The sequence below is a fragment of the Canis aureus genome, chromosome 1 (assembly GCF_053574225.1).
Source record: "Canis aureus isolate CA01 chromosome 1, VMU_Caureus_v.1.0, whole genome shotgun sequence".
NCBI lineage: Eukaryota > Metazoa > Chordata > Mammalia > Carnivora > Canidae > Canis > Canis aureus.
Genome location: NC_135611.1, coordinates 96,506,542 through 96,533,123, shown reverse-complemented (window position 1 = coordinate 96,533,123; position 26,582 = coordinate 96,506,542). Strand labels below are relative to the sequence as shown.

Sequence of the window (26,582 nt, the reverse complement as noted above, 5' to 3'; positions counted from 1 at the left end):
CTAGGAGGAAGGAGAGGATCCAACGGAAGATGTAGGCTCCCCTGATAGAAATGCCCTTTCAGTTGGGCAAATGCAAATTTTCAAATATGCTGCAGAGCCCCTGAGGTTCCTTGTGACTCATGCATGGGTCCACCAGCCTGGAGAGACATCGCCGCATTGTCAACCTCCACTCACTACCGACCACAAGTGTGACCACCAGTGATGTCTGGGAAGACCCTGCACCATGAGGCCTGCACCATGTCAGAGCCTGATCATTCTGGGGTCACTTGAGAAGTCACTCACTAAATGCTGCCATGTAGAGCTGGGGCATGCCCTGAGCCGAATAATGGGGCTCTGAGACAAGGTCAAGCCAACAAAACCCTCGTCTACGGAGCTGTGGTGGCAGGTCTATGGCATTATGTGCAGGTGCATTCAATGCAAAGAGTGAGCCCTAGTGTAAGTGATAGAATTGAGTTAATACTAGCGTATCAACTAAGGGACCATGTGAACCCAAGATGTTAGGAATAGAAGAAACTGGGTATGCGGACCTCTGTGTAGTATCTGCTCAATTATTCTTTTTTTAAAAAAATATTTTATTTATTTATTCATGAGAGACACAAAGAGAGAGAGAGGCGGAGACACAGGCAGAGGGAGAAGCAGGCTCCACGCAGGGAGCCTGATGTAGGACTCGATCCCAGGACCCCCCGGGGTCACGACCTGAGCCAAAGGCAGGCACCCAACCGCTGAGCCACCCAAGCGTCCCTGCTCAATTATTCTGTGCAACAAAAACTCTACTAAAACACTGTCAGAATCTGCTGAAGACCAAGAAGGCCAGGGGAGTGTGACGCATATGCAGACTGAACTCGTATGCACAGAATATTTCTGGGGAGCTGAGGGTAGAGCTGGGGAAGACACTTAGTTATCTACTTTTTCATTCCCTTTGCATTGTGTACCACGTGCATATGTTACCCCCTCAGTAATAAATAAAATTTAAAATTCAAAAACACGAGCATCAAGGAGCTCAAATAAAACTACTGCACAACTCATGTAGAAGCAAAGTTCTGGGGAGAAAGAGAAGCAGAATCAGACAAATCTAACTGAAGAAAGAGGAGAACCACATGCCCAAACCCTGCGTTTGGGCGGTTTCTATTTTCATTGTGGCCCAAGTAGCACTTCAAATATTGTCCAGCTTCTGAGCAACAACACAATACACAATACACAATACAGCCGTCACTGGCTCCCACGGGACAGCTGGCCGAAGCCATGGGTGGCTGCCCTTTGGACACAGCAGTGGTCTCTACATCTCCTCGTACCCAGTCTCTCCCTCTGACTCACAGAGGGTTCCAGCCTGCGGATGGAACTGAGCTCTTCGGCTCAGCCAACTCTTCCTTTTGGTGGGAACGTGCTCGTTCTGGCTGGAGACCTCCAGCCATGGGACATGAGGACTCCGCACAAGAGATACCCGACGGAGGCAGCAAAAGCGACCCCACTTTGCCCCCATCCGCAGATTTCTAAACAAATCTAAAAGACAACAAGCTGGAAAATCCAGCAAAGCTGTTCACAGGAACCCGCGGGTTAATTAGCAGACCAGGGTAGCAGCGTGGAGAGATCGTTACTGTGTTGTTAGCATTTCCTGCTTTAATAAGGGGGGAAAAAGTCCCGAAGTCCTATTAACGGAGCATGTCATTTCATGGTGACAAGGGGCCAAGGCTTCCAGCTCTTCTCCTTGGCAGTTTTCAAAATGTTGTTGAACATGTCGCTTTGTGGGTTCACTAGCTGTTTCTTTTCTTCATCAGATTGAAACGCTGTAAAGACTTTTAACAGCATTCTAAATTTCTGGCAAGGAGCTACAGAACCAAGAACCGCTAATGTCCTCTGCTTAGAGCCTCCTCGAAATGTCAAGTGCTCTTGTGGCTTTTGTAGAAGTGGCACAGAAATCACGCTTCAAGTTTGGAGGATGTAATTCACTCCCAGGAGAGGGATGCCGCCTGGCGAGGGCTCCCGCGGGGTGGCACTCCAGCTCGGTCTCCGCCTTGGCCTACCTCTTTCTGTTTCTCTCTTTTTGGAAGGAGTAAAATCACTTCATTTCCGATCTTGTTAGTGGAACTGAATTAATGGTAACCAGAGGCAGAGATGCGAACCGTCACTACGCACAATGGGATGCGTGGATGGTCGCACCCAGTTCAGGCTGCAGGGTACGGAGACAAACCCAGGGACGTGTAAGTGCCCCACGTGGCAGGACAGTAAAGGCCTTGTGTGCATGAGGACTTCCTGGGGTGTCTGGTGAGCTGCAGGCTCCCTCCTAGACCTACTGAGTTGGGTGGTCTGGGGTGGGCACGAGAAACGTGCCACGATTCCAGGCAGACCCACCAACTCTAGTTGGGGAGGCATAAGCATGGTTGAGGACAGGAGTTATCTGTCCTTGTAGCCCGTGTCAAAGGCCTGGGGAAGGAGTCATCTGGGGTAACAGCTGAAGAATGGGTCAAGTGTTCCTACATTTCTGTCCCCCAGAGGCTCTGGAATCTACACGGGCCTCCACTGCAGTCCCACAAGGGAAGTTTCAAAAAGTCAGAAAATAGGACCCTTACTAGATACTTTGCAATTACAGTCATTACTTAGATTAAAAACAGGAAAAGGATTGTACCAGGCAGCAAGTCCTGCGTCCTGCCTGATGCGTGAGCTTGTGGACATTATGCCCTGGAGCACTTGCCATTCACGGTAGCTGCGCGGACACCAGCCACCTGCACAGCCGCCTCCGGTCACCCATGTGTGTCTGGCTCTCGGCGGGGCTGCCTCCCGCACACAGGTTCCCTCGGTCCAGGATGCTCAAGGGGCAACCCTCAGCCAAAGAGGGGTGAGGGCTGGTGGATAAACATCCCAGCGTCCTCGTCCCTGGTGGGGTGACCCTGAGTTCACCTGAGGGTCCCCAGTGGTGATGAAGCATGGTCACCGCACCCCCACTGGCTTTTCCCTGCACTTGCCCCCCTCTCTCTCCCACGCGAGCTTCCAAAGGCTGCCGCCCAGATGAAGACCTAACCCAAGCGACCTCAGGCTGTGATTTATGGAGTAAACCAAACTCAGATTCAAGCCTCTGGTTAATAATGATGCTTCCTCCGCTGCTCCCTCTGAATTGTTTGGTTTGGTTTTTACGAATTAAGGATAAGCCAGCACACAAAAGTTATCACATTAACAGGGGATAAATCCATATGAACGGATCAGTGATAAACGATTCAAAATATAGGCTAACAGAAAAATCATATGATAATAAGAATGCAAATCCAGAGGGGGCAACTGGAGCTGGCTCTGGGCCTGTCAACCATAAAGCTAACATTTCCATTTGGTCTGCAGAAGTGACAGGTATGGTACAATTCAGAAGAAGGAGACAACTTGGGGTTCCTGGGTGGCTCAGTCAGTTGAACGTCTGACTCTTGGTTTTGGCTCAGGACATAATCTCAGGGTCATGAGATCGAGCCCTGTGTCAGGCTGTGTGCTAAGCGTGGAGTCTGCTTGAGATTCTCTCTCTCCCTCTGTTCCTCTCCCCCTCTAAAATAAATAAATAAAATCTTAAAAAAAAAAAGAAAAAGAAAAAGAAAAAGGAGATGACCTCTGACATCAAAGAAGAGAACTACACTCAGTGGCAATGCAAGCAATGTAAAGTCACCGATGGCATGTGTGCACAGCCGCGTGGCTGTCACTAGTAGGAATTAGATTTTGCACATAAAAATGTTATAGAGACAGTTTGTATTCTCACATCGAAGATGACACATTACCTTACACCTCACCCACAAATACTAATTCAAGATGGATCATGGGCACAACTATAAAAAAAAAAGCATAAAACTTAGGAAAAACAGGAACTTTAGAATCTCATGCTAGTCAAAGAGCTCGTAGGCCCAACACCAGAGGCACAATCCACAAAAGGAGAAAGTTGGTAAAGGGGACTTCATCAAAATTATAAACCTTTTATTAACTTTCTAAGGTATGGAGGATAAACACACAAATTAGCGACTAAGAAAAATGAATTGCAAACCATACGTGCATCGGACAAGGAACTTGTACCTAGAATATATGAAGAAGTCTCAAAACTCAACAGTAAAGAAACAACACCAATTAGAAAATTGGCACAAAAAAAGAAAGAAAAAGGAAAATGGGCAAAATACATGATACATCTCACCAAAGAAGATGTACAGATGGCAGACACACACTGGAAACACATTCCACGTTGTCATCCATCAGAGAAATGACATTAAGCCATGATCCCCATGCACCCGTTGCCTGTAATAGAGAACAGTGACAACCCCAGATGCTCAGATGGGTCAGAAGGCCTGGACCCCTCATGCTCAGCTGGGGAGGGTGATTGCAAAATGGTACAGCTACCCTAAAAGACAGTTTGGCAGTTCCTTATAAAACTAACAGGCAATGAACACATGACCCAGCAATTCTACTCAGGAGCATTTATTCCAGAGGAATGAGAGCGTATGTCCATGCGAAAGCCTGTGCTTGAATATTCACAGGGGCTTTATTTGCAATAATCAGGAACTGGAAACAACCAAAATGTTCATCAAGGGTGTTTTAAGCAAACTGAGGTCCACCCTCACCTCTCCATCCCACTCAGTAATAACACGGAGCAGAGTATTGGCCCAATACAGGAATGTGGATAGATCACTGGGAAGTTATGCTGAGTCAAAAAAGGGGAAAAAAAGCCAATTTCTAAAGGTTACAGAATGTATGATTCCACGGATATGAGAAAATTACGCAAATGGAGAACCGATGACGGCATGCCAGGGTTTGGGGGCGTGGGTAGCAAAGGGAAGTGAGCCATCCTGAGGGATCCGGGTGGTGGTGAAAGCGACTTGTGTCTTGCCAGCATCCATGTCCGTGTCCCAGCTGTGACACTGTACCATAGTTTTGCTAGACGTTCCCACTAGAGGAAAATGATAAAGGATTTACAGGATGTCTCCGTGTTACTTGTTACAACTGCATGTGAATCTACAATTACCTCGAGGCAAAACCTGTAACCTTCAAAAATGGAGCCAAACACCCAGAGAAATTAATACATTTGAGAGAATTTCAAAATCATGTTTGTACATAAAGGCAAGTACTTTACTGACTCTCAATGCACATTATGTAACAGGAGGAAAAAAATTTTTAATGATTATGGGATTGTGTAAATAATTGCTACTTACTAGTTACAAAGATTGTTTTTAAGTATCAGCAAGGTTGTTTTGTTTTTGTTTTTGTTTTTGTTTTTTTTATAATTTCACCCTTAAAACTTTAGGAAATTCCTCGAAGCCAGAAATCATTTCTACTGCTGGATTCTAGATGGATGTCTTCATTATTGGCCTGAGCTCTCTGTTCAGGGGGGTCTGGGGCACCGTGGGGTCTGCACACCGGGTTTTCCTCCACCGATTCCTGTCTGGTCCTGGCAGAGGAGCACAGGATGGAGGGATGTGTGGGTCTCACACAGCAGCCGTGACTGCCTGGAGGACGGCTGTGCTGGAGGCGCCGGGAGCTGCCCAGAATCCAGAGGGTGGAGGAGGCTATGAGCCAGAGCTGGTTCAACGCTGAGCAAGGAAGTTAACAGAAATGAGAGAGGCCCTCCCAGCACAGGTAAGGAGGTGGCCCGGGCATGATGCCAGGGGCCCACACCCACGGCGGAGGGTGCATCCCAGCCAGTGTCCGCGGTCCCCCCACCTCTCAGCTTCACCCACAACCTTCAGAAAATTTGGGGTGCCTGGGTGGCTCAGCAGTTGAGCGTCTGTCTTTGGCTCGGGTCGTGATCCCAGGGTCCCAGGATCGAGTCCCACATCGGGTTCCCTGCAGGGAGCCTGCTTCTCCCCCTGCCTGTGTCTCTACCTCTCTCTGTGTGTCTCTCATGAATAAATAAATAAAATATTTTTTTTAAAAAAGAAAATTCATGATTCTGTTGTGTGGCAAGAAATGACACCCACTAGGACAGGTAAATATGCATGTTGAGGCTCCCACACACACCCGACAGTGGCGTGTGGGGTGCAGAGGGCCCTAAAGAGGTAGCAGGACGGCAAGAGGCCCCAGGCAGCAGGAAAGGGGAACACACAGTTTTCCCCCAATCCAGAAAATGGAAAAGGAGGAGGGCTATGGAAAATGCCCTCTGCTCCGTCGGGCGGCTCAGCTGCCCTCCCAAAAGCAGAAATAAAAGCTCTTTGAAAAGGCAGTGATTTGCTTAGAAAACATTCATTTAAAACTGTCTTGCAATTATTGACAGTCTCCTTAGACCTGGGCAGGAGCAGGGTCCCCTCGCCTCCCATGTGTGCCTGCCTCGGGCAGAGTCTCCTCGATTTGGAGGGGAAATAAAATGAGAGTCCAAACACCGGGCTGGAAATGCACGTGACGGGAAGCGGATTGTCCCCAGATTGAGGAAACTCGGAGCCGTATGGTCACCCACCTCGGTGGCCTGCATCCTCCTCTCTCTCTCTGTCTCTCTCTCTCCCACCCTCCTCCCCATCCCTCGTACACTTGAGCTCAGCTGGGCAGCCGTCCAAATGATTCATATTAAATTCTGGCTATATTCAGCACAAAAGTCATCTAACATCAGAGGATCAAAGTTACATCAACCAACAAGCGCTGGGGAATTGATAAGCAGCTAAAATTAGGTCATCGCATAGCAGCAGCTTTTGATGGATGAAGTGAAATTTAGCCGCAGGTTTGCTATTTAAAGATCCGTTACAGATCTCTTCCTGTAGTGGCGATGAACTCACAACACAGAACCGGGCCTCTGATGAAATGTTTAATCATCCGCGTCCGCCCGCTGACCGTGGCACAGATTTACAGGTTCCTTAGGAGGAGGCTGGGCTCTCCGGCCGAGCGGCGTAAATAAGTGCATTTTCGTTCCCGTGTCCAGAACCTAACAGAGGCGATTTCTCCCTCCTCCCGGCGGGATTCTGCAACGTTATTTTAATCACTTTTAAAAGCCTCTGTCAAACACTTCAGCCTGCAAAGCCTGACCCGGCTCCACGCTTCAAAATTCTTCATCTACTTAAAGCAAGCACCGGGCTCGACGGCCGGGCCTTCCTCAACCTGCCTCAGTGGCCTCATTTCTGTTCCCTGACACTTTATTTTTATATATTTATTTACTGTCAAAATGGAACCTTTATTTATTTTATTTTTGGTATTACTATTGTTGGTTTCAGGGGTAGAATTCAGTGATTCATCAGTCGCATGTAACACCCAGAGCTCATCACAAGTGCCCTCCTCCACGCCTGTCACCCGTTACCCCATCCCCCCCACCTCCTCCCCTCCAGCAACCCTCAGTTTGTTTCCTATGATTAAGAGTCTCTTATGGTTTGCCTCCCTCTCTGATTTCATCTCTTTTTATTTTTCCCTCCCTTCCCCTATGATCCTCTGTTTTGTTTCTTAAATTCCACATGAGTGAACTCATATGATATTTGTCTTTGTCTGATTGACTTATTTCACTCAACATAATATCCTTTGGTTTCATCCACGTTGTTGCAAATGGCAAGATTGCATTCTTTTCGGGGTGCCTGGGTCAGTTAGGTGTCTGCCTTCAGCTCAGGTCATGATCTCAGGGTCCTGGGATCGAGCCCCACGTGGGGCTCCCTGCTCAGTGGGGAGTCTGCTTCCCCCTCTCACTCTGCCCCTCACGCCTGCTCATGCTTTCTCTCCTGCTTGCTCACTCTGCTCTCTCTCAAATAAATAAATAAATAATCTTTTTAAAAATTATTTCATTCTTTCTGATGGCTGAGTAATATTCATATATATCTATATATATATCCCATATATATGGATATATATATATCCCCACATATATATGTCATATATATATATATATCCCACCTCTTCTTTAGCCATTCATCTCTCAATGCACATCTGGATTCTTTCCATATGTGGGCTATTGTGGACATTGCTGCTATAAACATTGGGGTGCAGGTGCCCCACTGTATGTGTATCCTTTGGATAAATACCCAATTGCTGGGTCATAGGGAAGCTCTATTTTTAACTTCTTGAGGAGCCTCCATACTGTTCTTCACAATGACTGCACCATTTCACATTCCCACCAACAGTGCAAGAGGGTTCCTTTTTCCACATCCTCTCCAACATTTGTTGTTTCCCGTCTTATTAATTTTCCCCATTCTCACTGGTGTCAGGTGGTATCTCATTGTGGTTTTTATTTGTATTTGCCTGATGCCAAGTGATGTAGAGCTTTTCCTCATGTGCTTGTTGGCCATGTGTGGGTCTTCTTTGGAGAAATGTCTGTTCATGTCTTCTGTCCATTTCTTGATTGGATTATTTGTTCTTTGGGTGCTGAGTTTGTTAAGTTCTTTATAGATTTGGGATACCAGCCCTCTATCTGATAAGACATTTGGGGAGTCAGCCATTCACAACATGAACACCTGGACCTGGACCTCAGAGTGCTCACTCTTGGCTATGTTTCTGTAACAGATTTAGCATGGGTTCCCCCAGAAGCCACCCTTGTATAACATTCAGGAGAATGTTGTTCCCAGAGCTGGGGTCGGGGAAGGGCGAGACAAGGAAATGAGAAGGACCAGGAAGGGAAGTATTACTTCCCCAGGATAACTGGACCTAATCCCAGTCAGGATGGGAGGTGGGTGCCAGGGTGGAATGTGGAGGCCGCCCAGGTGTGTACAGGAGATGCAGGTGCAGGAGGCTGGGCATTAGCAGGTACGTGCTGCCTGGGAACAGGGGCGTGCAGGGGGCTTGCTGGCAGCCCGAGCCACTACATCCAAGAGTTCACGTTCAGGAGTGCTTTTCCAAAGCTTAGAGCTGAGCCCCAGGTTAGGGGAGATGGGACCCCCCCACCACCACCACCAAGCTTGGAGTATAGGTGGCAGGCACCTGCACACAGCAGGTGCCTCAGGGCATCCCACCAGAGATGACGTGGCCATGTGTGGGCCCGTCAACCAGAGGGCCTATTGCTTGGGGCCAGTGAGCTGCCACCCTAAAAATTACACCAGGTGTCATTATTAATCACCATTGCCCACCAGTTAGATTGTATCAGGATGGCTCTGGAAGTCATGGTGGCAGATCATATCTTCCAAAGAGGTGACCCACCCCACCAGCTCTTCCTACGGCGTGACGACAGCTTCCTCTAGAGAGGTGTGTCCTAGACTCTCTTCTGGGGTGGGCTGTGTCCCTCCCAAATTCCTCTGTTGAAGCCCTAACTCCCAGGACCTCGGAACGTGACTGTGTTTAGAGACTGGGTCTTGTTTAAACGGGGCTGTTAGGATGAGCCCCAATCCAAGATGACTGGTGTCCTTATGAAGAAAGGAAATTGGGACACAGATAACACGTAGAGAAAAAACCACGTGCAAACACGGGGTGCAGATGCCACCCACGTGCTGACCGATGAGCCTCAGAAGCAGCCAGCCCTGCTCACGGCCTGTGTCTAAACCTCCAGACTGCAGGCTGGGAGGCGCTGACCGTCTGTGGTTCAAGTTGTCTTCTGAGGCACCCTGACTCGGCCGCGCCAGCACACTCCTCCTCACCCTGGGCACATCTGTCCCTGCCAGCAGAATGTAGTGCCAGTGACACTGTGTGACTGCAGGCTGTGGGTCAGGCTCTGACTCTCATGGATACTTGCCCTCCACCCCTGGTCCCCCTGGCTGCATGGGGGACCCCAGCTGGCCAACATGGGGGGACAACAGAGGGACCAGCTCCGAGCCCCCAGCCAACAGCCGGCATCAATCACAAGATGCATGGGGGAGTGAGGCTTTGGGGGGACCCCCCAGGCCCCAGGCTCAGGGTCCTTCAGTTAAGGTTCCAGGCACGGTGGAACAGAGACAACCCCCACCCCCCCCGCCCGCGCCTTGTCTGAGTCCCCAGCCCTCCCAATCCAAGAGCGTAACAACGAGCGGCTCCACGCTCTGTTTCTGGGTAACTGGGACAGTCTTGAACAGAAGCTAGTGTTGATCCTCGGTTTATCAATATAAAAACTAAGAGGAAGACAAAGTCAATGACTTCTCAAGGTCGCATCTTGAGAAAATGGTAGACATGGGCAAGTGGCCTCCCTGTGCTGAGCAGATTACAGGGACAGAAACGCGCTCAGCCATCGGCGGCACAGACACAGCCCGCAGAGGCCCCTGGTGTGTGCACGCAGGGTGTCCACCTGCCACGACGACTTGCCCCGCCCCCCCAAGACCATGTAAGCAAATCCGTTGGATAAATTCCAAAGGTGGCGTGTTTATTGAAAACATTTCCCCCCAAAGAGATGGCCAGCACCGGTGCTCTGCCAACAGCATCAGACCCCTGTGCCAGCACAGTCTTGGCAATGTTCCGGGGTTTCTGATAACTGGCAACGCTTTTAGACCTTTCACAATTATCTTTAAAACCTGATATAATATACTTAAATCAGTATATGCTGAATTATAACTTTGAAGCTTTATCTGTTGTCCTCATGCTGGGAAAGGCAAGAGAAGCAGCATAATTATACCCGTTTCCTTTTTCTTGCTCTCTCTGCATCTCTAAATTCTTGCTAATTATATAATTATCTCTAAATTGTCATGCTGGAGCATTTGCATCCTGCTCCCTATCTGGAATTTCCACACACACACACACACACACACACACGCTGCCTGTGCTTCTATATTTAAGCAGACTCGGTGCCCGCCGCCAGTTCTCGGGACCCAGCTTCCGAGCCCGGTGGCTCGCACAGGGTCCACCTCCAGCTGCTGGTTGGCAGGGCCCTGGTGCGACATTTTCTCAGTCCTTGTTTGTTTGCTGTTTCCTTGCTACTGACCCTTTGGCAGCCTTGGTACCATCACACCTGCCTTCAGGTGTTTCTTATACACACGTTTTCTTACCTCCGACTTTCATGGAGATGCACGGGTCGGGGATATTCTTTGGCTTCTAGCAGTTCTGAGTGTGGGTTGTACACCTGTTCTGGGTTTAGCAGAACCTTTGCGGGTTCTCTTTTGATCACTCTGAGTGGCTATGCGGGCGCTGTTGGTGGTGGCCCAGTCGCAGTGGAGGAAGGGTGCCGGGAAGGGATGGGCAGTGAAGCAGGAATGTCTTAAGTCTAGGTTTGGCCCCGTGGCCACGCACTGCACCCCGGGGTTACTTTACCCAGATGACAGGGTCACCAGTGCACCGCGAACCTGAGCGGTCTGCTGTGCAGACTGTCCTTGCCTCTCCGTCTCTAGGTCATCCTGAAGTTGGCCAGTCGACTCGGAGTCAGGGAAACCCTTCCTGCAGAGGGCCGTGGAGTGGACGGCAAGCACTCACCTGCCAGTCTCCACATCTCGTGCTGTTTCTGCTCCTGCTGCTGGAACAGCTTGGCTTTAAGCTCTCCAGGGGAAAATCATGTCCTTGTTTCAGTTCTTGCCAGCGACCCACTTAAGGGTCACCATTTGTCTCCTACGATATAGCAGCTTAGCTCATTAAAAAAGATTAACCTTGGATAGAAACAGACTGCGTGCGTGCAAATTATATGAAACAGTGACTTGCACTGTGGCACAGAGAGCGGCCTAAGGGACTGTGAACAGCTGCACAATCCCCAGGGCCATTCCACCGGGATGAGGCCACTGATGTCTGGGGTCCAGGGCATTTCTGTGGCTCTGGATGCACATTACTACCCCCTGAGCCACCTGCAACCCCAAGCAGATCACAGCATGATCTTAGGGCGTGGGACTACTGCTGGAAGTTTCCATAGTTCCCAGAAGATCTCAGTGAGTGGCTTGGGTCTAGAGTCCGGGTCTGGACTGAACATGTGGCCTTTGGTTGGTGATCAGAGCCTGCTTTCTCCTGGAGTAAATGTGACCATGAATTCAGATCAAGTCAAACACACTTGTCTTCTCTGGCCACAGGTGCTAATAAAAAGTAACAAACCAGGGGAAACATCTTATTTGGGAAGAGTCCTCAAAAAGCATGTTTTTTCCCCTCTGTGCCCCAGTGGTCTAGGTAATCTTGCACGTTGGCTACTTCTGGACTTACTCTGGGGGCATTAGAACTACACACAGCCCCCATGCCTCAGGCTGACCCAGGTGTGCAAGGACACCTCTGGGTTCCAAGTTGGTTCCAATGGCCCCACCACCCCTTAGGCTACCTAGGATGGTCAGAAGAAACTGTGCACAAGGACCATTTAAAATTCAAAATATTCGTTCATTCAAAGAGTCACTGAGATCATACTCTGTGCCTAGCACCACGCTAGGTACTTAGGACAGGGCTGTACATATAAGGACATGGTCCTTGCCATCTGGTCTTTGTTATATCACATCCCATTACACATGACCATTTTATATCTGCACTGTCATATGTTAACATTATACAGGACTATATTGTAGATAATCTATTATTATATACGACTACCTTATAGTCCATATTATATATTACATATGACTATATTACAGTTCTTATTATATTATATATGACTATGAGTCCTTACCAATATATTAATTTCATTATATGTGACTATATTATAGTCATTATGTTATATTACATTTGACTTTATAGTCCTTATATTACATTATATATTATATATGACTATATTATAGTCCTTATTATATATTATGTTATATATGACTATATTCCAGTCCTTATTATATTATATATTATATATGACTATATATTATATATTACATATGACTACATATGACTATAATAGTCCTTACTAATATTATACTATATTAATTTTATTATATATGACTATATTATAGTCCTCATTATGTTACATTATATTATATTTGACGGCATTATAGTCCTTATCATATTACATTATCCATTATATATAACTATATTATAGTTCTTATACATTATCCATGACTATATTATAGTCCTTATTAATTATATATTATATGTGATTGTATTATAGTCCTATATTTTATATGAGACTATATTAGAGTCCTTAGTAATATTATATTAGTTTTATCATATATGACTATATCATAGTCCTCATTCTACTAGTCCTTACTAATTACATACATTGTCTTTACTACATTCTCATAAACATAATAATTGAAAAGAGTAGACATGTTATGAGTGAGACAAACAGGCGGCTGAGACACAAAGTGGGGAGGTTACTTTAGAGGAAAGATGGGAGCGGGTGACCTCTGAGCTGACCTGGTAAATTGAAGGCGGCAGGTGACAGTGGTGACAGGGAGGCTGTCTTGGGCAGAGGCATCAAGAACAAAGGTGGTGACATCAGGTCTTAGGGTAACCCCGACTGCCCCTCGGGGCATACCCCTCGTTCTTCTCTGCTTGCCCCCCCACCCTGGGAGGCCAGACCTGGGCCACGAGGGGTCACAGACAGACCCACGTGGCAGGGACAGACGCCCCCAGGCAATGCCGGTGAGGACCTTCCAGGCACCACCACACCAACTTGGAAGCAGGTCCCCCCCAAAGCTGGCTGACCCTGAGCCTGGGGACCCCCTAAACCACACCTGGGGGCCCGGCCCACAAACTCTCTGAGGCAATAACCGTTCACGCTCAGGCTGCTGCATCTGCTGTTGTGCGCTCTTTGATTTCTGTGATTTGTCCTCCCTACAGCCTGGCCCCTCTGGCTCCTGCACGTGTCCCCATCACCTTCCGGGCCCTTGTTTCCTGGCACCACGAGATGTCCCGGCCTCTGGCCTGCACTGAGCTCTGCTGCGCTGGAAGATGGTGTGTAGGATGGCTGGCTGGGACCGGGGTGCTCACTCCTTTGGGGGGGCCCTGCTTTCCGGGTTCCTGGCTTCCCGGGGACCTGCATCCCTGTCTGCTTTCATCCATCCATCTGTACGTGGACCAAAAGCAATGAGTTTTTGCTGACACCTGGGATCCCATCCGTCATGCCCTGCTGTGTCTGCAAGCCCTCTGGGACCGGGACCCCTGTCCCCAGCTCATGGCCACCTCCTGGGTCCTGTGGTGTAATGGCCTATGGCCCCGGCTGGCGCTCTGGGGCAGATGCTCAGCCTGTCTGCACCTGCTTGCCCCCTGCCCCTCTTCCTGCCGTCCTGACCTCCTGGGTCCCCAGGCCAGAGGGGAGATTCTGACCAGCCTGTTGGGTTTTCCTTTTTTTTTTTTTTTTTTTTTTTTGGTTACTTGAGAAAAAGTATGCATAATATAAAATTCACCATTTTAAGAGAGAGATTGCAAGCAGGAGATGGGCAGAGGTAGAGGGAGAGAGAGAATCCCAAGCAGACTCCCCGCCAAGTGCAGAGCCAGACCTGAGGCTACACCTCACGATCCTGAGATCATGGCCCGAACTGAAATCAAGAACTGGATCCTTAACCCCCTGAGCCCCCCAGGCACCCCAGTGCTAATTATTGTAAAGTGTACAATTCAGGGGCTTTGCGTCTATTTACCATGTTGGGCAACCATCACCATCATCTGATTTCAGAATATTTTCATCACCCAGAAAGGAAAGTCCATACGCCGTGAGCAGCCCTGCCGCCCTGGAGGTCGGGCTCCCGTGCTCACCCAGAGGCCTCGGGTGGGGGGGGGCGGCGTACACTCAAGTGGGTGACGTGGACTGGCCGCCGTGTCCCACACACACCTGGGATTCTCCCGTCGCAGATCCTTACATCTGTCCTTCTGTCCTTATCCACCCACACAGATGTCAATGCCATGGACTCTAGTTGTCAGTAGTTCATCACTGCCCACTTGTTTGAGGTTGGGGGGGGGTTGTAGGGATACCTTGTCACCTGGCTTTGCTGCCCATGCTGTCCACGGGACTCTGAGTTTCCCTGATTGCTCTGTTTTTGAGTTGTTGGGGTGGAGGTGGGTGGGGAGGAGAGGGTGGGAGAGAGCAGAGCCTGCCTTTATGAATCCTCAGTTAAGGCATCTCTGTGACTTTCCCATGGCCCCTGAGCCACAGGGCTTGGAGTTCACCTGGCACCTCTCCTGGGAAGTGATTGAAGTCATTAGGAAAAGGTCAAGTTGTTTTTAAAAACTATTTTTTCTCTTAAGATTTTATTATTTATTTGAGAGAGAGAGAGTAGGAGAAGGGGCAGAGGGAGAGGGACGAGCAGACTCTATACCGAGCATAGAGCTGGACACAGAGCTCGATCTCAGGCCCCTGAGATCATGACCTGAGCCAAAATCAAGAGCTGAATAACCAACTGAGCCACCCAGGCACTCCAGAAAACTCTTTTTAAGAAGGAAAGAAAAGGTATAATATGGCTTATAAATATTTGTTCTTAAAATGCTTAATTTTTAAAGGCGATGTAATGCTACCTGGAACCTTAATAAATGTGCAACTCTTCAGTATCCAATGACCCGAACAGATGTGGGTATGTGAGCGTGTATGGGTCTACAGCTCTTGGTAGCTCAAATACAGGGCTTGAGAGCTGCTTTTTAGAATGTCATTTATCAAATAGGAACTTTTATGGTGAGTTGTGTCTTCCCTTGACTGTCAGGACAGAGCCAGCTCTCAGGTTTGTGTGCTAGCAGATCGATGGGCTTCCATGCTTGGAAACGGCTGCTGGCATTTGAAGCAGAGGCAGTGCACACTTGTCCCAGCTCGCAGGTGACACGGGGTGAGCACAGAGCAGGGCTGTGGACAGGGCAATAGGTCAGGAACAAGCAGCACCCCTCCTCTGCTGACAGGACCACAAGATCACCCAGAAAAATGCAGGGACCCCTGCTCATGTTGTGTTTGGAGTATTGTTAAGATGCCCCTGCTTCTCCTTCCAGCGAGGCTGCATCTCACCTGCCCTTGGGCAGTCCTTCTGCAAACCTTTCTGGTAATGAGCTCTCTTAGCTCAATTAAAGTATGCCACCTTCGGAGGTGAGCTTTCGGAGCAAGTGCAAATGGATTGGCTCCAAACACTGGACTGTCAAGCCTCATGTTGCCCTCAAATTCTCAGGAGACCTACATTCTTCCTCACAGTTCTGAAATGTCACTGGGCACAGAGCTCGGGACCTCCAGACAGACTGGACAGCTGATGCAGCCCTCTGTAGATGCAACAGCTCTGAAATCACACCAGAGCTAGTCAAGGGGTGTGTGCACACTGCCCAAGCACAGAGCAGACGGAGGATGTTGCATCTCGGAGTAACTGTGCCTAGAAGACCAGGAGTAAGAGCAGCACAGAGAATGAAGCAAAGCACTCTCAAAAACAGTGAGGTTAATTTTACAGTATGTATGCAGTTTTGGTGTTTACCTCTTTCCCTATTTACTTATATCTGAATTGGAGTTATTTGTGGTAAGGGAATATTTACCTACCGCAAAGAAACCTGTATCAGAGATGGATGACAGCAGCCCAAAGAGGCAGACAGACAAGTCACTCCTCAGGGGGATGCAACAGGGTGGGGTAGAGGCTTAGTCTATGAGCCTGATGTTGTGTCTTATGCACTCACAAATATCTGCTGCCTACACACATTTTGCTAATTCATGGAAAATCAGAGATCTGAGCAGGAAGTATTTGTGAGTATAGTATACTGAAATCTGTAAGATGGATGGATAGATGGATGGATAGATGGATGGTGGATGGATGGAGTAATGGTAGATGGATAGAGAGATGGATGGATGGATGAATGGGGATGAATAGAGAGATGGAAGGATGGGTGGATGGAGTAATGGTAGATGGATAAAGGGATGGATGGATGGATGGATGGACTGACATGTCATAAAGCAGATGTAGCAACATGTTAACTGCATAATCTGGGTGGTAAGGATATCAGTGGTCCCCACAGAGTTCTTTCAACTTTTCCATATGTTTGACATTTTTCATAATGAAGTGTCAGAGAGAAAGCTTGTGGCCGAATGTTCTTCACAGCTTTGTCCTTACCAAACTCAAGGAGCTTGTTAAAAACAAACTCCTGAACCCACCAGGCCCACATCTGAGTTTCTGGGAGGGAAGCCAGAGAGACTGCATTTGCACAGCTCTGCTGCAGATCTTGTGAACCTGGGGTGTTAAAGACACTGCAGAGAACTCTCCTCAGGAAAGCTCATCCCAACATAACCAGGCACAGCTCTGCCTCTCACCTCATGAACCTACAGCAGCTGCCTCGAAAGAGTGGCTGCAGGTCTGACACCATGACTGCCATGCTGGCACCCAGATTGCCAGGATCCAGGACGGCAGAAGCGTTCACCTTGAATATTTGGTGGTTTGATGGTGGGACGGCAAAGTAGACCTAAGGTGGCCCCATAGCCACGTGTGTGAATTAGCACCATGACCTGGCCCCCAGAAAACATCCTGACAACGCTCAGGCCCCTCACCCAGACCCTGTGGCTGACCCTCCAGAAAAGATGCATAAAGAGACAAAATGCTGGTTTGGGTCTGTATTCAGGAATGTTATCCTGCATCACTCTGAGGATCAGCCGTCTCACGGGCAAGGCCAGGAGCAAAATGGGAATGTGGGGCCTGTTGCTCAAAAATCATTAAGAATTTCAAAGTGGTAACAGCAGAATGTGAACACCAGCCTTGGCTGCTTCCAAGCCTAGGGCTCTGAGGCCAGCCCCCCATGGTGTGTATTATGGGAGCTCCAGCCACTAGGCCAGTCACAAGGCTCATAAACGTTTTTGTTTTTGCAGTCAATTATCTGGTCCAAAGTGATCACATATCCCCACTACAATCTCCAGGAACACACCTATTTTTCCTCATTAAGTCTTCAGCTCCACGGAAAGCTTATTTTTCACATCACGTGCGATGAGTGATTTACTGGGGCACTGAAAACATATCTACTGACTATCAAGGATGCTTCTAGGTCCTGGAGCGACAGTGAGAAGAAGCAGAGTCTTCCAGGGAAGTGGACAGAGAAGGAAAGACACAAGTCTGATGAGCAGACAAGTCCCTGTGAGCCGTGCAGGGACAGTGGGCGCCCCAGTGGCTGGACGATGGCAGTCTCGAGGGGCCGGCCCCAGGACTTCCCAGCATCTCATGATTCCTGAGCTCTCTTGCTATTACTGCTGTTACTGCGTTCATTTTATTTTGAAGAGGTTGATACCTGCAGGCAGCACAAAACTTCACGGTAAGCAGACGGTGTCAAGCCCTGGGCTGTAGGATGACCTGGACGTCTGAGCCACTGTGGTCCTGCTGTCATCCCTGTGCCTGAGGGTGCGCCCCATGGCTGAGCCTGGCAGGTTGCTAATCCCAGCTCCCTCTGTCCTCAGGAAGGACACCCCCGAGGTGCTGTCCTCCGCTAGGGTCAGGGCTCCGAGGGCAGCGGGCTTCACATGCCCGCAGTGTGGCTGGGGGAGCATGGCCCTGTCTCAGCACCTCGCTGTCTCCCACCCCTCACACCACGGGGTGCTTCTGGAGTCGTTCCTCATGTGAGTACCTGACCAATCATCATGTCAGGGTCCCCTTATGAGCAAAGTCAGAATCAGAGGGTGTGAGAACAGCACCTGCAGAAAGGAAGTGGGGAAGAAGCCAAGGAGGAACAAACAACACCAAAGGGAAAGCCAGGGGATGATGCCTGGAGGACACCAAGGAAGAGGTGGTCAGCAGTGAGGGGACACCAGCGAGGGTGGCAGTGAGGGTCCCCGTGATCCCTGCCTCAGGTTATACTAGAGACACCATATGACTGGCTGCAATGAAGTTAAGAACGGGGTCCCGCTGGCCTTCAGAAGAACCCAGACTCCATGAGGATGAGCTCCCCTTGCACACGCAAGTGCCAGGCTGCCCTAGAACCTGTGCATCTCCCCATCAGTCACTGGGGCCGCAAGTGGTGTCACGGCATCTCACACTGTGCATCTCCCACCTCAGAGCCCAGAGGACAGGAGAGAGCAGCCCCACGGCCCACAAGCGGATTATGGTCATTTCCATCATCCCTCTCACCGGTGAGGCCAACCCCACGGGAGAAGTTCTCCCCAGGACTTCGCAGATGCACCGGTGACCTTGAGCCTTCGTCCTTTCCTTAGACCAGTTTTAATGGGGTGGAGGGAGAGGGGGAAGAGGGATGGGGTGCATTTCTGGCACCAGTAGACAAGGCTGGTTTTCGGATCCTTTCCTTGGCCCGCAGTGCTACTCATCCCTCCGAATTAAGGTTCACGCCAACACCCCTCCCGCTAGCTCTCAGCCTAGAAATAACTTATCCTCACAACACTCAAAAACATATCATTAAAAAAAAAAAAAAAAAAACAACCATATCATTCCGCCTTCCCGACCTCATGCCCCCCACACACTCATCAGGAACACCACAGGAGAGGAAGACAGCTGGATGCCCCCGGCTCACTCAGGATCTCCAGAAATTTAAACCGCGTGGGGCAGGCGTGCAAGGTGTGCACTGGTGAGGAACACGGGAGGCACCAAGAGATCTGAATACACAAACCATGTCCGAAAGGCCGCACGATCCTCAGGTATAGACCTAAGCATAAGCAGATGAGCTACCGGCAGGTACGGGGGGCGGGAATTACCACCACCGCTGTTAGAAACGCAAAGTGGGGCTGCAGCTGGCTCTGCGCTGCCCACAGTCCATGCTTATCAGGCGGTTCAGGTGAGGTGGTGAGTTGGGGAGGACAGTGGGGGAGGCTGGGAGGCCGCCGGTGGCGTTAGGGAGGACGCCCGTGCTCAGTGACCTACATTCCCTCTCTGCACCTGCCGCTCCTGGGAGGTGGGAGTGATGGCAACTGGGCAAGTGGGCTTGGCAAGATGCAAAGGGGTCACGTGGTTAACCCACGGTGGGCGGCAGGCCCGGCACCTGGACCAGCGAGGGACCGGCTCTGACCACTGGCTTACCCCTCACCCCCACCCTCCCCCATCCACAGGAAACAAAGAAGAAAATCATCCATTGCTTTGTGTTCTTTGCAAACACCCACTGACCACGTACATGCTGGAGGAGACTCCCTGTCCGTGCCGGATGGAAAAAGCACTAGCCGTGGAGGCACGCGTGGCCTCCGTGGAGGACAGAGCGAGTGAGGGAAGGCTCCTGGCACGCCAGCGGCGCCCTTGCTTCCCTGCAGATGCACAGAACCACCGGCCTCCTTCTCCTCTTTCTAGAACTGCCGGCCATCTGCTGCAGAGGAAAACTGCTCCCTCTGCGGATGGCAGAAGGGCATCGAGCTCACAGCAGTGGGTCTCGATAGAGCGTGGAGCCAATTCGTCCTGCAGAGAATCACGCCAAAGCTCCAGGTCGCTCAGCGAGGAGGCTAAACACCAGCAGTGAGCACCTGACACCTGATGACGTCTGTGGAGGAGTCACCCTTGGTTGAGCCCCGGGCTGTACACCTTCCACTTCCAGAAATGGGACTGCCGCTTCCTCTGGGTCACGCTAAGAAAATTGGGGTCTCCGGATGTGACCAACTAAGCCTTTCAGATTGGAGACCACGCCGCACCTGCGCGGCCACATTTCTCAAGACTGGGTGCCGCGCGGAGGTGAAGGGACAGCGGTGTCCCCGTGCAACGCAGACCTCACTGTGGCTCCGTGAGCACTAACACACAGCCCAGGAGCCACTTATTTTGATGCGTAGTCAATGCCTGACATTTTTAGCACAAAGAAAAGCACGTCTAGTTATCTGGGGGCCGGGGGGGTAGCCCTCCCAAAGCCAGGCGTGCCGTGGGCAGCGAGCGCCAGGCGTCCCCCACCTCCACGGCTCTCCGAGGTGTCCTAGCAAGGGCACGGCCAGGAAGGGCAGGGCGTTGACACCCCAGCCTGAGCCCTGCTCTAGAAAACCCAAAAGTCCCTCTCACCTTCCAGGGTGGTCGAGATTTTGCAAGCCGGAGGATGGGGCAGAGATTCAGGTGCCGGTAAAGTCCGAGGTCGAGGCTGGACACACCGCATTTCAGAGCATCCTCCGTGGGAGATGTCCCCCATCTGGGGGCAGGGGGGTGCCGGTGGACGCCCCTTACCGTGTGTGCAGCATCTACGTTGGCGAAAGACAAAACTCCACCAAGTACGTGTGAAAAATCTGATGGGGTTTTGTCAAAGCGGGTTCACGAACCCAGCCGTGTCCCATCCCACAAGCAGCGCGATGGTGTAATGAGTTGTAGGAAGTGAAGATTTTTATAGGCAGGAGGGGGGTTGGGGGCTGGGGGGCCCGGAAGTTGTTAGCAGGAGTGGAGAAAGCATTGTTTGAGGCCAGGACATCTTTTGGGGGGCCTGGGGGACATGATGCAGAGCTCTTACCATTCAGGTGACCTCATCAGGGCTGCTGGGGCAGGGGAAGGATGGATGTCTGATTGTTAAAAGGCCACATTCCCGGGAGAGCTCGAAACTGTAATCAAGGCTGGGTTCACCGTCCCAGGGAGCCAATGAGTCCGTTTGAGCTTGTTCCTTCTTGACAACGTGTGTGAGGCAAGAGGAAGCTCCTGCCCAGGAAAGAAAGAGGCGTCGCCAGCTTTGAGGACAGACACTGAGCAGAAGGAAGCGCCCCGGCCGCCTCAGCCACGGCCACTGCCGCCTCCAGGCCTCGCCTGGGCAGGAAGCCTGGGAGCAGGTGCACGGGGGCGGGGGGGGGGTGGCTGGGGGGTCCGCAGATGCTCATCCCAGAGACCCTGACCCCGAAGCTGGACTTCCAGCCAGGAGGGGACCCAGGACTGCCCTCCCTGCCAGCAGGAGGCTTCACGAATACAGCTAAAACCACAACCAAGAAGGAAGGTCTGATTGTTCCAGTGAGTTCCATGTGCATCCTGAGTTCTCTCTCTCTCTCTCCCTCTATCCTGTCTTACACCAGATGGGGGTTCCACTCAGAAAACAGAGGAGGTGAGGAAGAGCGGGGAGGCTCTGGGCTCCGCCGTTCACACTCAGTGCACCAGCCATGTCCCACGTGTGTTCGGGGAAGAAGCCAGGGCTTTGCAGTGGGAACCTGAGAGCGCGGGACGGGCGTGTGATCTCCAGGACACTTCTCACCCAGGGCCAGACACGGGACCATGTGTCAGCGTCCAGAGTCCTCCTGGATGGGGAGAGGCGGTCGCCGTTCCCTCAGACAGCCCTCGTTGGGACCTTCCCCTGCTGCTCGCCACTCGGTGGTGACATTGGCCACTTGCAGATGTAGAGTCTCATGTTCCCCTCCCAGCAGCAAAGGTGACTTTCTTTTGTGATGCGCCCCACCTAGAATTCCTCCACGGGGCTCAGTTCACAGTAACACACCCCAGACCCAAGACGAGAAGGCAAATCTGCCGCGTCCACCTCTCCTCTGATTCGGTGGCTGGAAGGAAGGTGGGTCAGCTATTGCGCCGAGAGCGCTGAGGGCCCCGGGGTGGGGGTCCTTCTCCCTCCTCGAAGGGCACGGGGACGCGGACTCCAACCTCAGCTGCTAGACACCCGCTTCCCTTTCAAATGGGCCCGACGAAGCCCGCCCCCCACCCCCGTGCCGAGAGTGGCTCCCCCGTTGCCACACAGTGTAGGACACTGGGGCCGTCCTGGCGGGGAGGGGGCAAGACCCCCTCGGGCCCCAGGGCTGGCAGCCTCGGCTGGGGCCTGGTTTTTCTAATCTAAATTCTCCTTTCTTATTCTATTTTGAGATGCTCTCTGGGATTTCAGGAATGCTAAGACGTGCCAGTTGTGAAAGGCCGAGTACACGCTGATCACACAGGCGCACGTGGGTGGAAGCCAGTCACGCGTTAGGCCCCCAGGCCTTGGGGCGGACGCCCGGGGGGCCCGGGACGGAGGGCAGTGCGCGGGCGCAGCAGATGGCTGGATGCGGGCTAGCGGGGTGGGGGGGGGAGGCCCTGGGTGACCCCGTCATGCGGAGGAAGGTCAGCCTTTAATGAGGGCAAGCCCCCAGGGGTGATAGTAAGTAGGACAAGCAGCCCGGCAAGTGGCAACCAGTGTGTGCTTGGCATCGCCGCAAAGCTACAAAGTGCCGCCCTGAGATTTCACAGTCGCTAGTGGCAGCCCAGGACTGGCCCAGCCGGGTCCCCTCACTAGGAAATTGGTCACAACTCCACACACCCTTACTCCCAAGCTTTTCCACACATTTAGAGATGTTTTGCGTGTTCTTCGGCCACCCTCCCCCCATGAGGTTGTGTAGTACATTTCTGGATTCTTCTTAACCTCTTAGCTTGTAGAAAGGCCCTTTCCATCTCTAGTGGCCCAGCCTGGCATGGCTTGGGCATCAGTTTGACTGGGGTGGGGGCAGATTATCAGATTAAAACTGAATTGAAAAAAAATTAAAAAATAAAAAAATAAAACTGAATTGAGCAACAAAGAAGGTGGCATTTTGCGTTTTCTTGGCTTAAGGACAAACAATAAAATCTGACTGGATAATGTTTGATGACGTTCCAGGTTTACTTGGTCAGACACCAAACAAAGAGGCATAAATGGAAGTCCTATCCACGCTCCACTGCCACGAGGGCCATGCAGTGCCAGCCTGGTCCTCGGTGTCCACGTCACGGCGGCCACCCCTGAGTCCCGGGACGATAGAGGTGACAGCAGACTGGCCACGACTCCCTCGGGCAAGCGGTTAAGAGGGTTTCTCTTCAAAACGTTCGCATGTTGATGAGACAATGAGTCAGGAAGCGATCGGATTCAACTTGCCTGAAGATAAGCTGCTGGAGATTTTCAAATTGGAGTCTGGCACCCTGCGTATATAAAAAAGTCACTGACTTGTGTCTATTCAGAGCTATGAATTTCCATGTTACTAGAGTTTCTTCTTTCTTGACAGAGAAAGTGCTAAATATTTAAAGGCTTAAAGTGGCCAGGAAATTCATAAGCTCACATTCAAAAATAATTTCATTCCGTTCTAAAATTAGAGGTGGAGAAAGTCAAGAGAATCAAAACAAGTTGTTACAATGAGGACTTAACGTTGGATCGAGCCTTGGTGCCCTTTCCTTCCAAATCCGTTTTCATTGATTCTTGATAAGCCCCAGCCTCCCACCAGAACACAGGTCATAAAGGGGGTCCCAGAGGTGGGACCACTTTCCCAGAATACTTCTCACCGTGGCGGCGGGGAAGGGGCCTGGGCCTGGGAGCCTCTTCCCCCATCGGAATGCAAATTGCCATTCTGGGAATGTCAATTGCTGCGTGGCTGATAATTTTATGCTTTTGCCATTGGAAGAAGCATTCAGGAAATGTGCCTCAGGCATATTTAGTTTGTTGAAAAACTAAGAATGTCACATATATATGGTTTGGCCACCTACTTGGCACTGGGAACTTAATATAGCATTGTTATTTTTCTACAGAGCCAGAATGCTAAAGAGCTGATGGCTGAATGGTTCTTGGGTATGTTTCAGAAAGAAACATCTACATTTGATGCTGAACAGCTCTCTAAAGGAACAGCAAAAGCAGAGGAGTTTTCATTTTCTAGAAGGCATAGAAGACCACTCAAAAACAAAACAAAACAAAACACAACTTATAAATAGACCATCATGTCCCAAAGTCAAGTAATACACCAGTGTCCTGAGCAAATTTAAAAGGTGTGGTTCCCGGCCCGCCCCGCTGGCCTCTGAGCCACAGTTAGCAACCAGGCGTGTCTGGGCTGGACTGGGCCGGGCTGGGCATTGGCGTGAATCGATGCACGGACTTTATCCATCATGTTCCTCGTGCTTTCTTCACCATGTGTCTTGGAGCTCACTACATGTGTGTACGTATGTTTTTCCTTATGTGAAAGAAATATAATTGATTTAATAATTTTCTCCAGTTGACAAATATTTTGGTTGTTTCCAATCCAATGGCCCCCAAAACCCTAACTCTCATTTGAATTTGCAATTCCCTGAGACCTGGACATTTTCATACGTGTTTATTATCCACCGGTATTTCAATGACTGTGGATCACCTACTTATCTTGCCCATTTTTAAAATTTCACTGCTTGCATTGTTCTGATGATTTTGCAGGCACTCTTTTTGTATTCTGGATACTATTCCTTTGCTTGCTAAATATTTTCTTCCTATCGGTTACTTGTCTTCTCCAAACTTTCCAGAATGTTTCTTCTGCATTTTCCTTTGCACATGGTAGACTTGATATTCAGCTTGCCAATACCAACTCAAAAAATATCTTATCTGGATTCTGACTGAAACAAGTTTGTGTTATTTGGGAAGAACTGAAATGTTTATGATATTGAGGTATCTCTTCAGAAGAGTCTGTCTCACTATTCAAATTTTTAATGTTTTTCTTCAAGGCTTGCATGTAGACTTCTGATTGATGGCCTCTACCAAGGAAATATTTTCTGTTAACTCAATTGCTTACTTAATTAGGAGAGAGTGTTGAATATGTTTTTAAAAATTTATTTATTTATTTGAGAGAGAGAGAGAAGGAGGGAGGGATGGTGGGAGGGAGGGAATGCATGTGTGTGCTTGGTGGGGAAGGGTAGAGGAAGAAAGAGGGGGAGAGTCTCAAGCAGACTCTGCACTGAACACGAAGCCTGATTCCAGGCTCGATCTCAGCATCCTGAGATCACAACCTGAGCCAAAGCAAAGAGTTGGATGCTCAGCTGATTACACCATGCAGGTGCCTTGGGAGTGTTGAACATTTTTAAATATTTTTCATATCCATTGAGAGAATAAATGAGTCTGTGATTTTTTTTCTTGTCCTGTCTCTATCTAGTATGGGATAAAGATTATACTGGCTACCTACAGTTGGGATGTATGTCACATTCTCTATTTGCTGGAGAAAGATACATAAGGTAGGGGTCATCTATTCCTTGAAAGTTTGGCAAAACACACATGTACCATCTAGGCTTTTGTGTCTTGGTCATTTTGGGCACCTGTAACATAATGGTGCAAATGGGTGGCTTATAAACAGTAGAAATTTGTTGCTTACAGTTCACAGGGCTGAAAGTGGGTGATCAGCCTACCAGCATGTCCAGTGACAGTCTTCTTCTCATTGTATGAACTTCTCATTGTATCTGCACATGGAGGAAGAGGTGAAAGAATTCTGTGGGCTCTCTTCTATGGGACACTAATCCCTCATGGGGGCTCCACCCTTGCAACCTGATCACCTCCCAAGGCCCACCTCCTGATACCATTACTTTGGAGGGTAGGATTCCAACATGCAAATCTTGTGGGGATACAAACATCCAGACCATAGCAAGAGGTGCTTTTGAAAGGAGGGTTCTCACAATAAGTGGGGGGCTCTAATAGGCTACTGACTCTGTACTGTCTCCTGCTCTTTTGATTTAAAGTAAAGTTGCCCCTTTAAGAGAACCAGACAAAGTGGAGTCACTAAGATAATGGTTTAGATTTAAATGGGCTTATACGGTGGGGGATGATGGGAGACGATGGGCGGGGGCAGAAGTCACACACAGATCCTCAGGACTCAGTGTGGTTCATAGGCCAGTAACACCAGCATCACCTGCAAACCCCTTAGAAATGCTGAGTATCAGGCCCACTCAGACCCACTGAGTCACACTCTGCATTTGAGCAAGATCCTCAACAGATGTTCAGACCCATTAAAGTCTGAGGAGCTCAGATGGGGAAGGTTCCATAGTCAGATCACACGAGCTGTGAACATTCTCACTCTGTACTTTACAAATCGAAACTAGAAAATGTCAATAGAATGATAGGTGTGGTTTATGTAAGACAAGATGTTGTAGGCATCCACTCAGCAGACCCATTTTTCAAAGAAAAGACTTTGACCTACATTAAGAGCTGGGTGAGTGAATATAGGTTTTTATGTCTTTGATTCAAGTAAAAATGTTTGAGGTCTGTAATGACATTATTTGACGATTCCCAGCTTTGACACGCTTCGCCAAACCAACTGCCTACAATCTGGACTGTATCAGGTAAAAGGGATTTTACTCTAATTTATGTTTTCCCAGATTACCATCCTATTTCATCCAGACTCTCAAGAATGT

At 49.7% G+C, this 26,582-nt stretch overlaps 1 long non-coding RNA gene across 1 annotated transcript; it reads right to left on the bottom strand.

Annotated features, from left to right (window-relative positions):
• Nucleotides 1–4,498: 4,498 nt before the first annotated feature.
• LOC144290160 (uncharacterized) lies at nt 4,499–21,182 on the bottom strand. The gene is made up of 3 exons (XR_013357985.1): nt 20,977–21,182; nt 20,541–20,713; nt 4,499–4,903 (listed from the first exon to the last, which is right to left on the bottom strand). It is a non-coding gene; the product is annotated as an uncharacterized LOC144290160 (long non-coding RNA).
• Between the last annotated feature and the right edge of the window lie 5,400 nt (nt 21,183–26,582).